This window comes from Cucumis sativus, chromosome 7, assembly GCF_000004075.3.
Source record: "Cucumis sativus cultivar 9930 chromosome 7, Cucumber_9930_V3, whole genome shotgun sequence".
NCBI lineage: Eukaryota > Viridiplantae > Streptophyta > Magnoliopsida > Cucurbitales > Cucurbitaceae > Cucumis > Cucumis sativus.
In genome coordinates this window covers 3,347,890-3,364,137 of record NC_026661.2, presented here as the reverse complement: position 1 = coordinate 3,364,137, position 16,248 = coordinate 3,347,890, and the positions used below count along the sequence as shown (strand labels likewise).

The 16,248-nt window shown below is 38.4% G+C and overlaps 1 pseudogene; it reads left to right on the top strand.

The window, feature by feature from the left end:
* The first annotated feature begins 13,181 nt into the window (after positions 1–13,181).
* On the top strand, positions 13,182–15,447 carry LOC116405109 (annotated as a pseudogene).
* The last annotated feature ends 801 nt before the right edge of the window (positions 15,448–16,248 follow it).

The following is a 16,248-nucleotide window of genomic DNA, read 5'->3' as shown; positions in this document are numbered from 1 at the left end:
GAGTTGAAATCTCGATGATCTAAAAAGATGTAAAATTAAATAAATAGATAACAAAAGAAAACAGAAATATACATATAAGTATTGGTCATTTACAAAGAAATTTGATTACTCCTATGAATTTAGTTGTAAAAATGGTGGGGTTAGTTTTAATAACTAAGAGGAATCAGTACAATTGCGAGAATCAAATATTTTAAAGTTTGGTGGGTTATCTTGTGAAAGACAATTTTGAAAAAGTGTATGAGTGATTAAAACATGGAAACTGATAAGAGTTAAAAGACAATCATTTCCAAGCAATCTTGAGGTTTTTGCATTTTTAAAACTAGAGGTTGCTTGGGTTGTAAGTGGTAACTTCATCATATGTGAAGAACCTATTATTAGGTTGTAAGTAGTAACTTGTTAAGATGTAAAGTTTGATGCTAATTGTAATAGGGTATAGCCTATCTTTCTCAAAACTTCCAATTTAGTCTAAAGAATCATATTGCCTATACCATACTTTTTCTTTTTAACCAATTCACACTTTATTATTACACACATAACATTTTCTGTGTTCCAAAATTACAAATTTCACTTTCATTAATTTTTTTTAAAATTTAAAACACAAAACCTGTTTTACATCTAATCATTGAGTTGAGTTGTACATTAGATAGCAATTGTGTATGTCAAATAGATATGTTTAGATTATTGATATTAGGACTCGTTTGATAACGTTTATGTTTCATTGTTTCACATTTTTAAAGAAACATAGTGTTATCTTTTTATCGTTTGCAAATTTTAAGAAACATTTATAAAAATTAGGTTCAATAGTTTCTCTTAGTTTCGTTCTCACTTTATACTATTTGTTTGAGATGGTTTAGTTCATTCTTTGTTGTAAAGGTATGTTTTGACTTGACATCATTTAAGACAAATGACTTGAGTTAGAGAGAAAATGCCAATAAAATTTGTGCACCCTACAAAAAGAATGCACATTATTAGAGTATTCATTTGAATCACTTCTGTAAGTGAGAATTAAAAAGTAGAAGAGTGAAGATAACTTAAAATGGAATGGATACATCAAAATAAACAAAAATTTAAAGTAAGAAAATAAAAAATGGAAGTAAAAGGATGCTGTTCGCACGAGATTTCCGGAGAAATTTAATTCGTGGACTTAAACTTGGGTTGATGTTGTATTTTTGTTGATTTGATGCGATGCGGTTCAATCTCTAGAATTTGATCCTCTGATTCTCTCTCAACTGTATGTCTACGCTTGATTTGGAGGAAGCGGAGCACGTGATGTTCTTGAAGTTTGTTGAACGTCTACGCTTGATTTGGAGAAGCGGAGCACGTGATGTTCTTCAAGTTGGTTGAATGCTTACGCTTGATTTGAGGAAGCGGAGCACGTGATGTTCTTGAAGTTGGAGTCTTGGAAGAAAGTTTGTATCTTCAAAAAGCTTTAATCTTCGAGGGTGGTCAACTTCAGAAGTTAGGGAGTCTTCTAGCTCTTGGAAGAATTCTCTTTTAGATCTTCTAGAGTCAAAATTTTCCAACCCCTGCAAATGAAGAGAATTCCTCTATTTATAGAGTTCACTGGTGGGCTTTATGGGTTTGAACTTGGTTGGTCCCACTTGGTTGGACCAGACCCCATGGGCTCAACCATATGGACTTAGGTTATATTTAGTCTTTGGGCTCAATTAAGCTTATTTTTTTTGCTTAATTGAACTAAAATGATTAACTTAATCCAACGATTAATATGAAAACATGTGGCATTATTAGAATGACCAATTTATTTATTTTAACTCTTTAATTTGGGGCATTTGTCAATTTTAATTAGTCCCAAATTTAATTATTTGTACTTTTCATCATTAACTTAATAAATGATGTGTGGCAACTTGTGATTGGTCTCAAAATTTCTTATTCAACAAATGCCCCCTTTTCGAGATTTATGCACGTATATGGGTGAATGAATCTCGGAAAAGATAAATTTGAAGTCAAAGTACGAGCCTTTTTTTTTTTTTTTTTTTTTACTCAATTCAGCATATCAAATTAATCAAACTATGAATTTAGTACGTGAGTTTGATTTAAATTTTAAAATAAGGGTTGGAATATGGCCAAACCTTAAAAAAAATTCAAAGTTTTATTTCCCACTTAATTTTATTTTGAGGGGAAAAAAAATTAATATGATGATTTTTTTTTTAAAGTAAAATTTGGAATATAACCAAAATTTTAATTTTGAAATAAGGATAAGGTTTCTACCGTACCTTAATTTATCTTGGGGATGCATAAGAATTTGGAATGACCAATTTTAATTTGAGATAAAAAAATCAGGTCCTCAATCTTAGGTAAAGTTGGATTTATGGCTCCGATTTAAATTCATGATAAAAAGGAGGTCATATATGCAAGTTAATTTAACTTGAATTTTGAAATTGAGAATATTTATATATATATATATATATGTATATATTTTTAAAAATGTTGAAATTTTTAAATATTTTAAATATCTCAATAAAAGTTAAACTTGAGATTTATCCAAAAAAAAAAAAATAATTTAAAATAAAATAAGATAATTGGATTATCTTTTCTTTATATATATATATTTTTTTAAAAATCATTCCTATTCCTTTTAGGAATTGGATTTGTTTTTTTTTTAAAAAAAATAATTAAATATCATTCCTAATCCTTTTAGGAATTGGATTTGTTGGGCTTATAAATAGACTCATACCCTACTCACTTATACCTCATCCAACGCTTATTCCTCATCAAATCGGCAGAAAGGTATAGAAAACTTTTCTTCTCCCTTTCTCTTTTTTTTTTTTCTCTTTTTTTTTTTGTGTGTGGTGTGTTTTTTTTTTTTCTGTTTTGTTTTGTTTTTTTGTTTGTTTTTTTTTTTTTTGTATTTTTGTTTTTGTTTTTGTTTTTTTTTTTTGCAGGAATGACTTTGTCGAGCTTCTTCTAGGGACGATCGGGCTTCTGCCGTCAGATCTATCGCCCTAGTAGGAGAGATCGACTCTGTCATCGTCGGGCTTCGATCTTCGTTTGCAGAAATGACTTTGTTGAGCTTCTTCTAGGGACGATCGGGCTTTTGCCGTCAGATCTATCGCCCTAGTTGGAGAGATCGACTCTGTCATCGTCGGGCTTCAATCTTCGTTTGCAGAAATGACTTTGTTGAGCTTCTTCTAGGGACGATCGGACTTTTGCCGTCAGATCTATCGCCCTAGTAGGAGAGATCGACTCTGTCATCGTCGGGCTTCGATCTTCGTTTGCAGAAATGACTTTGTTGAGCTTCTTCTAGGGACAATCGGGCTTTTGCCGTCAGATCTATCGCCCTAGTAGGAAAGATGGACTCTGTCATCGTCGGGCTTCAATCTTCGTTTGCAGAAATGACTTTGTTGAGCTTCTTCTAGGGACAATCGGGCTTTTGCCGTCAGATCTATCGCCCTAGTAGGAAAGATTGACTCTGTCATCGTCGGGCTTCAATCTTCGTTTGCAGAAATGACTTTGTTGAGCTTCTTCTAGGGACGATCGGGCTTTTGCCGTCAGATCTATCGCCCTAGTAGGAGAGATCGACTCTGTCATCGTCGGGCTTCGATCTTCGTTATCACCAATTGAGCTTCTTCGTTTTTTTTTTTCTTCTTCTTCTTATTCTTCTTTCTTTTTGTTTTTTCTTCTTTTGCTTCTTTCTTTTTTGTTTTCTTCTTCTTCTTCTTTCTTTTGTTTTTTTTTTTGTTTTTCTTTCTTTTTGTTTTGTTTTTCTTTTTCTTCTTTCTTTTTGCTTTTTTTTTTTCTTTCTTCTTCCTTCTTTCTTCTTCATCATTTTCTTCTTTCTTCTTCTTGCTTCTCCTTTTTTTTTTCTTTCTTTCTTGGTTTGTGTACTAGGGAGAAGATGAAGATGAATCATCTAGCTTGCGACACCTTAGAGCTGATGAAAATGAATTCCATCGGCCGGGTTGCGACACCTGTTAGATGATAAAGATGAATACTCTCAGCTACGACATATAGGAGAAGATGAAGATGAATCCTCTCGGCTATGACATATGGGAGGAGATGAAGATGAATTCTCTTCAGTTGCAGCACTTGGAAGAAGATGAAGATAAATCCTCTCGGCTATGACATATGGGAGAAGATGAAGATGAATCCTCTCGGCTATGACATATGAGAGAAGATGAATCATTTTCGATTGCAGCACTTGGGAGAAGATGAAGATGAATCTTCTCAGCTATGACATATAAGAGAAGATGAAGATGAATCATCTTTGATTGTAGCACCTAGAAGAAGATGAAGGTGAATCCTTCCGGCTACGACATATGAAAGAAGATGAAGATGAATTCTCTTTGGTTGCAACTCCTAAAAGAAGATGAAGATGAATCTTCTTTGGTTGCGACACCTGAAAGAAGATGAAGGTGAATCTTCTCGGTTGCGACTCTTAGGAGAAGATGAAGATGAATCTTCTCAGTTGCAATTCCAATGAGAAGATGAAGATGAATCCTCTCGGTTGTAGCACCTAGAAGAAGATGAAGGTGAATCCTTCCGGCTACGTCATATGAAAGAAGATGAAGATGAATCCTCTTTGGTTGCAGCACCTGGAAGAAGATAAAGATGAATCTTCTTTGGTTGCGACACCTGAAAGAAGATGAAGGTGAATCTTCTCAGTTGCAATTCTTAGGAGAAGATGAAGATGAATCCTCTCGGTTGCAACACATAGGAGAAGACAAAGATGAATCCTCTCACTTGCGACACCTTAGAGCAGATGAAGATGAATCATCTTCGGTTGTTACACCTGAGAGAAGATGAAAATGAATCTTCTTGATTGCGACTCCTAGGTGAAGATGAAGATGAATCATCTCGGTTGTAACACATGGAGGAAGACAAAGATGAATCCTCTCACTTGCGACACCTTAGAGCAGATGAAGATGAATCATCTTCGATTGCAAAACTTAGAAGAAGATGAAGATGAATCCTCTTCGGTTGCAATAAGCTGAAGATGAAGCAGAGGTTAAAGCTTTAGCATTGCATGCATCTTCTTCAAGAGGCAGAAACGATGTTACACTGTCGTTTTCATCTTGGAGAGGCGAAGGCAGAGCTGCCCGATCGTCGTCCTATCAAAGTTGTACCATCGTTATCCTCTCAAAGAGCTGGAGCTGCAGCATCGATGAAGCCTTCAAACTTGAATATAAGGAATCATCAATGAAACTTTTATGCTTGAATTTGAGGGATCATTAATGATGCCTTTGAGCTTGATTTTGAGATTCTTTTTTTTTTCTTTTTACATGCACTCAACTTGTACATAGTCTTTGCACGGAGTTTGTACATCTTCAATTTATTTCATCTCATTGTTACTAAAGATGAACATCTTGAATTTAGGGATTTGCCCCCAATTTGTTATGATTCCTTAGTAGAGATGAACACCCTTTGAAGAAAAGAATTAACTCACGACGTAGTTCAAGGTTTTTTTTTTTTTTTTTTTTATAATGGTGGACTGAACTTAAAGTTTTCTTTAAGTTGCCTACGTACCCTTTATAATGTAGGGATCAAGTCATAACGTAGTTCAACTTTTTTTTTTTTGCTGGACTGGGCTTAAGGTTTTCCTTAAGCTGCCTACGTACCCTTTATAATATAGGGATCAAGTCATAACGTAGTTCAACTTTTTTTTTTTTTTTGCTGGACTGGGCTTAAGGTTTTCCTTAAGCTGCCTACGTACCCTTTATAATATAGGGATCAAGTCATAACGTAGTTCAACTTTTTTTTTTTTGCTGGACTGGGCTTAAGGTTTTCCTTAAGCTGCCTACGTACCCTTTATAATATAGGGATCAAGTCATAACGTAGTTCAACTTTTTTTTTTTTTTTTTTTTTTTACCTAACAAAATTAAGCATAAAATTTTTTAAGAAATTTACCATTGATTGGGCCAATTCGTAGTCCGTCTTGATCAACGATCTTGTATGCGCCATTTGTATAAACTTCTTTAACAATGTAAGGTCCATCCCATTTAGGTGTGAACTTATTTCCTGTATGCCTTGTTGTGATGATCGGTCTCCTTACGGCAAGTACTAGATCACCGACTTGAAAGGAGCGAGGTTTAACGTGTTTATCAAAAGCTTTGGACATTCTCGCTTGATAACATTCCAATGCTTGCTGAGCCTCTAATCGCTTTTCGTCAAGTGCTTCTAATTCTTGAAGACGTAACTTCACATTATCTTCGGTAGTCAATCCCTCTTGTACTGCCATTCTTAGTGACGGAATTTCCCTTTCGAGAGGAAGGACAGCCTCCACACCGTAAACAAGCGAATATGGTGTAACCCCTGTAGGGGTGCGATGAGTCGTCCGATAAGCCCATAATGCCTCGCCGATCTTTTCTTGCCAATCCCTCTTTGACTTGGAGACAATTTTCTTTAAAAGATTACACAATGTTTTGTTGAATGCTTCTGCTAGTCCATTCGCAGCTGCGTTGTACATGGATGACTTATATTGCTTGAATTTGAATTTTTCACATAACTTGTCCATCATACTATTGGAGAATTGCTTTCCATTATCCGTCACGATTCGATGTGGAATACCGTATCGATAGATGATGTGTGTTCGAATAAAGTCTGCCACGTTCTCCTTCTTGGCTTCTCTCAATGAAATGGCCTCAGCCCACCTTGAAAAATAGTCTGTTGCTGCTAGGATATAAGAATGTCCTGCTGATGATTTTGGTGTAATGGGGCCAACCAGATCGAGTCCCCAAGCCTCAAAAGGCCAAGAAGCCACAGTTGGATGAAGAGGTTCTGGAGGTTGGTGTATGAAGTTTGCATGGTATTGACAAGGCTCACACTTCTTCACATAGTCTATTGAATCTTGGATCATCTTAGGCCAGTAGTAGCCCATTCTTCTTAGCTGGAATTGAAGCTTTGGTCCCGATTGATGTGCTCCACAAACACCTGCATGTACTTCCTTTAGAGCTTTTACCGAATCTTCCTTTCCGAGACATCGAAGGAAGAGCCCTTCAAGAGAACGGCGATATAAAGTTCCCTTGTAATAAATGAAGTGTGCTGCCCTTCTTCGTATCTCAATTTTATGACGAGAATCCTTTGGAAGCTTTCCATGTTCAAGATACTCTATGATGGGTTGACGCCAATCTTCTTCATCAATCAAATAGGATGTTGCCATGTTCACTTCCTGACATTCAGGCCTAACTGGGGGTATAATCCATCGTTGACAAAGTGGTATGTTCAGAGTTACATCATCTGGCATGGTCAAGGCCGTGGCTAAATTTGCCAATGCATCCGCTCTCTTATTTTCTACTCTAGGGACATGTTCTAACATCACATTATCAAACTTTTCCATCAATTGTCGAGCATAAGCAAAATATGGCTTCAAGTCTTCATGTTTTCACGTCATATTGAAGCGAGAGTTGATTGATTATCAATTTTGAATCACCATAGACCTCTATGAATGACACTCCGATTTCTAATGCTATTTGAAGGCCAATTATCAAAGCCTGATATTCAGCCACATTGTTTGAACACAATTCGGAAAGTGCAAAGCTATAAGGCAACATATGCTTCTCAGGAGAAATGAGGACAATGCCTGCCCCCGCACCACTTCTTCGAGCTGCACCATCGAAGTACATAGTCCAAGGTTCCATAACTTCTGTGAAGAAAACCTCATCGTCTGGTAGGTCATCACATAACTTCCAATCCGAAGGAATTGGGTGGTCTGCTAAAAAGTCTGCTAGCGCTTGTCCTTTTATCGCCTTTTGGGGAATATAGACAATGTCATATTGTTGGAGTAGAACCGCCCATTTGGCTAAGCGTCCAGCGATGATTGGCCTGGATAGAACATACTTTATAGGGTCTGCTTTTGCCACTAGATGAACCGTGAAGGCCTGCATATAATGCCTCAACTTATCAATGGCAAAGAAAAGTGCAAGACACATCTTTTCGATAGGAGAATAGTTAACTTCAGCCCCAATTAATGTTCTGCTTAGATAGTAGAGAGAACGCTCCTTTCCCTTTACCTCTTCTTGTGCCAGTAATGCTCCTAAGGACCTTTCTTGTGCAGCAATGTACAATATTAGTGGTTTGTCAGGTACTGGAGCTCCCAGCACTGGGGGAGTAAGCAAGTATTTCTTTATGCTATCAAAAGCGTTCTGACAAGCTTCATCCCACACAAAATTTTCTCCTTTTCTCATCAACTTTTGAAAAGGTTGACACCGACCGGCCAAGTTAGAGATGAACCTTCGGATGTAAGCCAATCTTCCTTGGAGACTTCTTAGGTCATGCAAACTTTTAGGTCTTGACATCTTCTGAATGGCATCAATCTTGGACTGGTCTATTTTCGATCCCTCGATGCCTTACAATGAAGCCAAGAAATTTTCCTGAAGTTACACCAAACGCACACTTGAGAGGGTTCATCCTTAGCTGATATTTTCGCAAGCGATCAAACACGACTTTTAGATCCTTCAAATGGTCTTGTCGTCTCTTTGTTTTGACTACAAGATCATCAACATAACATTCAACATACCTGTGCAACATATCATCAAACACTTTTCTGCATGGCACGTTGATAAGTAGCGCCGGCATTTTTCAATCCAAAGGGCATCACCTTGTAACAGTATATTCCCTTTGGAAGTTCTGAAAGCTGTCATTTCTTCATCTGAGAGGGCCATCCGTATTTTTGATTATATCCAGAACGACCCATCCATAAACGACAACGCCTCGTGTCCAGTAGTTGCATCAAACCATGGATTTCGGTGATGGGCAAAGGGAAAATCATCTTTTAGGGCATGCATTATTCAGGATCGCGAAAGTCTACACAAACGCGAAGTTGTCCATTTTTTTTTCTAACAGGGACAATGTTTGCTATCCACGTTGGATATTTGACCTCGCGAATGAATCCTGCTTCGATCAACTTGTTGACTTCCACCTCGATTTGAGGGATAAGCTCCGGTCGAAAACGTCGTTGTGCTTGTTTAATCGGTCGATATCCGGGTTTAATTGCAAGATGATGGACTGCTACTTTTGGGTCAAGTCCTGGCATCTCCTTGTACGACCACGCAAAGATGTCCCTGTATTCGGTGAGCAAACTCATATATTTATCCACCTCTTCATTAGAGAGGGACGCACTAATGAAAGTCGGACGTGGTTCCTCTATTGTACCAAGGTTCACCTCTTTTAGCTCGTCTACAGTAGATTGACCACCATCCTCTAAACTTTGTGGGGCATTTTCTGCGTCTTCTTCATGAGTTCCAGTCTCTGATTCCTCAATAATGGTGATGTGATGACATGAAGTTTCACCTTCCCCTTGTTCCGACCCTTCTTTTTCAGGATTCGTTAGTATAACATCATGTCTTTTTACCTTTAACGAACCTTGACTTGTATTGAGAGTAACAAAAGTTTTTCTTTTCATGCGAGAAGGAACGTTGCTATGAATTTCTCCATTTTCCTTTGTCTCGCAAGGAAACTTCTTACTACGATAATTATCGACATCTGTATGCTTAATTCGACGCCAAACTTTCACACGAGACATTGGTTCCTTCTTCTTTGTATCTATGTTGGAATCAATGTTGTCGTGTGATCCTTTATCCCCGAGATGATTAAAAATCGGAGCACGGGGTGCTTGTACATTTTTCTTTTTAGACACACCTAGCCTTTCAAAGGCTGATGGTCTTGTAGTTGTCAAGGCATGGCATGTGCTTTCTTCCTTTATGGGAGTCGTAGTTAGCCTTCGAAAGACCGAATGTCTCTCAAGGTTTGGTACTGACTGGAGCCTTTCTCTTTCTGCCTCTGTCATGCTTAGCCTTTCAAATACTACGGGACGTGCAACAGATGGTCTAATTCGATCAAATACTGAGATTCTCTGATTATCACCTTCTTTTACGTCAGTATTGTCATCCTCCTCTATAGTTATATGATTGATGTCAACCACTTTTTCCTTCCCCTTTTTAGTTATACGGATCGGTTCTGGCGACTTGTATCCGAGTCCTTTTCTCGACACGGGTATAGAATGTCCTTCCCGTAGAAGCTTCTTTTGAGTTGAGGAGAGCTCAGGTCGGTCATGAATTTCCAAGCTTTTAAACTCGGTGTGAGCTGTGAAGTCATAACCTGCTTTCGCCATCAATTTGTAAGCCCTTGGGGTCGAATCCGTCTTTCGTTCGCCTTTGGGGCAAGTTTGCTTCCACCAGATCTACCTTTACCTCCTTGCTTCGCTATCTTAGTTAGTGGTGTAGTGAAGCTTTCTTTTATGATTTCGATGTCCCAACTTTCAAACCTTTTGGAGACTCCATGAATGGTGATTCGCCTTTCTTGCGCCTTGACAGAGGGACATAACGCAAAACTGGTGTGTTTGCAGCATTTTCATCTTCAAGATCATACCCTTTGTGTTGCGAGTGTATGCTTCACCCTTTCCAGAGTTAAAGGTTCTCGCACTTTCATGTGGTTCTGTGGTTGCGAGTGATTTCAGTTGTGAATTATCTTCTCCTTTTGTAAGAGGGGTTTCTGCAGGCAAAACTTCTAAAATATTATTATTCTTTGAATAAAACTTTGCATCTGCGAAGTGAGACTCAGCTTCTGAGAATGGATTAGAGTCGGCTTCAACCTTCTTTACACCGTCCTGATAAAATTTGAAGCACTGATGCAGTGTTGAAGTTACTACTCCGTTTCCATGAATCCAAGGACGCCCTAGTAACAACTTGTAAGTAGTCCTTGAGTCTATGACATGAAACAATGCACTGGCCTTTAGGTCGCCAATTATGAGTTCTAACCGTATCATGCCTATTGCTCTTTGGCTACCTTGGTTAAAACCTTGAATTACTAGCTTGCTATTTGAGAGCTCGTCCATCAAGATGCCTAATTGCCACATAGTCGACTTTGGCATTATGTTGACAGCTGAGCCATTATCAATGAGGATTCGATCGACTCTCTGTTCTCGAACGTATCCAGAAACATACAAAGGTCTATTATGAAGTTTAGATCCCAACAACAAATCCTCATCTGAGAAGTCTATAGACATACAATAAGAACCACTCTCATATGTCATAGTCGGAGTACTCGAACTTGATGCTCTTGAATTTAGCAATGCATCAATAAGGATGGTTTTGGTCTCTTGAGGAAGTGATAATAGATCCTCTACATTAAACCTTGAAAGGTCTTTTGATACTCCCTCTCCTTCTAGTGATCTTGGAGGGATTATTTCTTCCTCCGTTGTGTTGATAGCATGACACGCAACGACTTCTGGGTCTTCATCCTGATGATCACAAAGGAAGCTTTTTGGAAGGAAGTCTGCCAAGGTCACTAAGCGTTGAGGTCGAGAGAAATTCATGTCTTCATTATGTACGAGCTTAAGCTTATGAGTCTTCTTCTTTTTCTTATTCTTTTGAGTCTTATTTCCTCTTCTATAGTTTTGGTAAGAGCGAGACTCTCTTTGGGTCGGGATCGACTGTCTTTTCTTTCGGTGGGTCACCACTATCCACCCTTCATCGTCTTCTTCTTCGATTGGTCTTTTCTCTCCTTGAGGATCCTCGTATGAGATTTCCTGAAAGAATTGGACAACTATAGGCTCAAAGGTCCCGAACTGGACCAAGCTTTTCCTTTGCTCAAAAATCAATCTCGACGAAGAAGCCTCAGACATTATCGTCACTTCAGCGTGGTTTGTTTGAGCTACTTCCTCCAAATCTAGCTCAATCCTTTTCTCACGAGCCAACCTTAGAATTAGCTCCTTCAGCACGAAGCATTTCTCTACTGGATGACTGATGACCCGATGATACTTGCAGTAATTGGGATCATCTACCTTTCCTGCTTGCTCAGGTCGTTTACATTCTGGCAGCTGGATCAGCTGCTTCTCTAGTAGTTGCTCTAGCATGTCAGCGATATCTGAATCAGGAAATGGGTAAACTTTTTCCTGCCTTTCTTTTAAAGTCAGACGTCGCCTTTCGCTTCCATCATCCTTCTTTTCAACCCTCGCTTCCTTTCCTTTGGAGAATTTCAGCGGGGTTGTGTTTACGACCATAGATTCTTTCGAGGTGCTTTTCACTATCTTTTCAGCACCTTTCATCTCTTTCTTATCTTTCTTTACTTCAGGAACAAGAAAATCTTTAGTTCCTCTACTGGCGATGCTCAACTCCATATCATGAGCTCGAGTTGCCAGTTCTTCAAATGTGCGGGGCTTTATTCCCTGCAAAATGTAGAGGAGTCCCCAGTGCATGCCTTGGGTGCACATTTCTACAGCCGACAGTTCGGTGAGCCGATCTTTACAGTCAAGACTTAGAGCTCTCCATCTATTGATGTAGTCGATGACTGGTTCTCCCTTTCTTTGTTTCGTATTTGTAAGCTCCATCATGCTTACAGTACGCCTGGTGCTGTAGAAGCGATTGAGAAACTCCTTTTCTAGTTGTTCCCAACTCTCAATGCTTTCTGGCTCCAGATCAGTATACCATTCAAAAGCATTTCCTTTCAAGCTTCGAACAAATTGTCTGACTAGTTGATCTCCTCTTGATCCTGCATTCTCACATGTTTCGACGAAGTGAGCAACGTGCTGTTTTGGATTGCCCTTTCCGTCAAACTGCTGGAATTTTGGAGGCTGATATCCAAGCGGCATTCTCAAGTTGTCGATTCTTTTGGTGTATGGTTTAGAGTACATGAAAGAAGTCTGAGATGGGCCTCCATATTGTGCTCTGATGGAGCTTGTGATCATATCTTGTAATTGTTGAACCGAGAGAGAAGCCACAGAAGTTGATTGTTGTTGTGGCTGATTTTCTTGTACCACGTTCTTCCCTTTGTCATCAACTTTAACGACAGGAGTTTGACTCGATTCAGCAGTTTCACGAGTCTGCATCTGCTCCTTTAAAGCTGCAATTTCGTGGTCTCGTTCATCAACAACCTTCATCAGGAGATTAATTTTTCTCTCCATCTCCGCCATGGCAGTCTCGACTGCTACATCAGCCATCATGACGGACATCACATCTGGGTGTGCTTCTTTCAGTGACCTGCTAGAGGCAGAATCATAAGCATTATATAGAGGATTTTCCTTGATGACAATTCCAGCTTTAGGAGATTCCATCAATTGCTTCAGGATGCTCTGCGCGATGGCGGAACCTTGGTCTTGCCCTTGGATGATCCCCTTGGAACGACTACGGGTGATAGGTCCCGTGTAGGTGTCGCTTGCAGCTGAAGATTTGGATGCAGCTTTCTTTGATGCCATTGATTTGCTTGTAGATCTAGATGATGAGAGAGAGATGAGAGGTAGAGATGGTCCCACCGGGCGTGCCAATTTGTTCGCACGAGATTTCCGGAGAAATTTAATTCGTGGACTTGAACTTGGGTTGATGTTGTATTTTTGTTGATTTGATGCGATGCGGTTCAATCTCTAGAATTTGATCCTCTGATTCTCTCTCAACTGTATGTCTACGCTTGATTTGGAGGAAGCGGAGCACGTGATGTTCTTGAAGTTTGTTGAACGTCTACGCTTGATTTGGAGAAGCGGAGCACGTGATGTTCTTGAAGTTTGTTGAACGTCTACGCTTGATTTGGAGAAGCGGAGCACGTGATTTTCTTCAAGTTGGTTGAATGCTTACGCTTGATTTGAGGAAGCGGAGCACGTGATGTTCTTGAAGTTTGTTGAACGTCTACGCTTGATTTGGAGAAGCGGAGCACGTGATGTTCTTGAAGTTTGTTGAACGTCTACGCTTGATTTGGAGAAGCGGAGCACGTGATTTTCTTCAAGTTGGTTGAATGCTTACGCTTGATTTGAGGAAGCGGAGCACGTGATGTTCTTGAAGTTGGAGTCTTGGAAGAAAGTTTGTATCTTCAAAACAGCTTCAATCTTCGAGTGGTCAACTTCAGAAGTTAGGGAGTCTTCTAGCTTTTGGAAGAATTCTCTCTGGATCTTCTAGAGTCAAAATTTTCCAACCCCTGCAAATGAGGAGAATTCCTCTATTTATAGAGTTCACTGGTGGGCTTTATGGGTTTGAACTTGGTTGGTCCATGGACCAGACCCATGGGCTCAACCATATGGACTTAGGTTATATTTAGTCTTTGGGCTCAATTAAGCTTTTTTTTTGGCTTAATTGAACTAAAATGATTAACTTAATCCAACGATTAATATGAAAACATGTGGCATTATTAGAATGACCAATTTATTTATTTTAACTCTTTAATTTGGGGCATGTGTCAATTTTAATTAGTCCCAAATTTAATTATTTGTACTTTTCATCATTAACTTAATAAATGATGTGGCAACTTGTGATTGGTCTCAAAATTTCTTATTCAACACGCATATCCTAATTTTAATTCACGCTTCGTGTTTGTTTACTTCTTGAATTTCAAAAGAAGCTAGGTGACATATTATTAAATCTCCATCAACATCACATATTTTTATCATATTTTCATATTTTTTCCAAGTTTAACATTGACATAAAAGATGAATTGATATTCTATTATATCATAGTAAAACATAAAATAAAAAATTTAGAAAATCAAAATCATGTTGTGCAAAGGAGAGAAATAAGTTTAGTTTTTAAAGTTACTAAGTAGAATTAGAAAATTTCAATAAGAAGGCATTTTATTTCTTGAAGTAAATCAAACGTTTCAACAAAGATTTATAAGTTTCGAAGGCAATGTCTTTCTTGTTTGCTTCTATAATGAAATAGTGATAAATAAATGAAGAACTGAGAACAAATAACTCTATATCTTTTAAAAATAATTTTAATATATTTTGTAAATATAAAAAATCCTATTATTTCTTTTTGTTGTTTTCCTTTAGAAGTCGAACCACAAAGGACCCATCCACCTACGCCAATACCTTTTACTTTTCTTCTCGCCGTTTATATCAAACACAATTCATTATTAATGAAATTCCACCGTTTTAAATACTTTCAAATTCCTCCACTCCCATGGCTCCAATTCTCATCCCCATGCCCTCACCGCCGTCGCAGCTGCCACTTTTTTCTCTCTCTTCCTTACCTCCCTCCTCGCCGCATCCGACACCGTTCTGTCACCGGAAAAGCTCGGCATTCGCGCGGGAGAAGCTGAGTCATCTCCACTTTTACTTCCATGACATCGTCAGCGGCCGGAACCCCACGGCGCTGATTGTCGTTCCACCGCCGTCGTCCAATGCCTCACGGACTCTGTTTGGCGCTGTGGTGATGACGGATGATCCGCTGACTGAACGGCCGGAAATTGGGTCAAAATTGCTGGGAAAAGCTCAAGGATTTTACGCGGGGGCGTCGAAAACGGAATTTGGGCTCTTAATGGTAATGAATTTCGCGTTTGTGGAAGGGAAATATAATGGGAGTTATTTGAGCATCTTGGGGCGGAATACGATTATGTCCGCCGTGAGAGAGAGATGCCAGTGGTCGGCGGCGGCGGGCTTTTCCGATTTGCTCGTGGGTATGCTCTGGCGAAGACTCATGCCCTGAATTTCAGCTCCGGCGATGCCGTAGTGGAGTATAACGTCTATGTCTTTCACTACTAAACAAAGGATTTTCCCTCTTCTTCTTCTTTTTTTTGAGACAAATTTGGGAATTTTTTCCTTTTTCCTCTCTTTTTCTTTAATAAAGTTTATGTGGTGACCATATATTAAAGTGAACCTTAGGCTTAAGTTCAAAATATTGTTTGAGGTGGTTCACAAAATTTAAATTAAATAATAGATTTAAATTTATAGATTGGTATCTAAACTTTATTCTATTTTAGTTTTTCTATTATTTTAATTATCGTTCCGATCACCATTATTTATTGGTCATGATGGAAAATTGTATGGAGCAGCATATAAACTAATGGAATATAAAGAACATATTGGTCATGATGGAAAATTGTATGGAGCAGCAATCTTTTATAACTAATGGAATATAAAGAACATCCGTGTGGATACAACCCAACCAAAATCAAAACAAAAAGAATGAGTCATGAGTAATTGTTGTTACTTAAAGTGATCATACTATTTCTATTTAGTATTATCACCATAAAGTTTGAATTAAGAGTTATTCAAAAGTTCAGGATGTACATTTCTAATCTCATCTAAGACCACAAGTGTTTAAAGTCGAAAAAAGGGAATGTGTTTTCTAATAATCACCAAACTTCCGAACTTCATATTAGATAGAAACCAAGGCATACCATACATCACTAATTAGTCTGCACCGACATTTTCTTTCAAACTCTCATATGCAGAATCGAATGTCCAATCACATTTTTAACCACTTGAATGAGTTTTTTCGAAGCTAAATTACTATGACAAAACTCCAATGAATACACTTGAAAATCGAAAAACCCTTCACTATTTCTAGCCAATTTTATCATATAAAATGT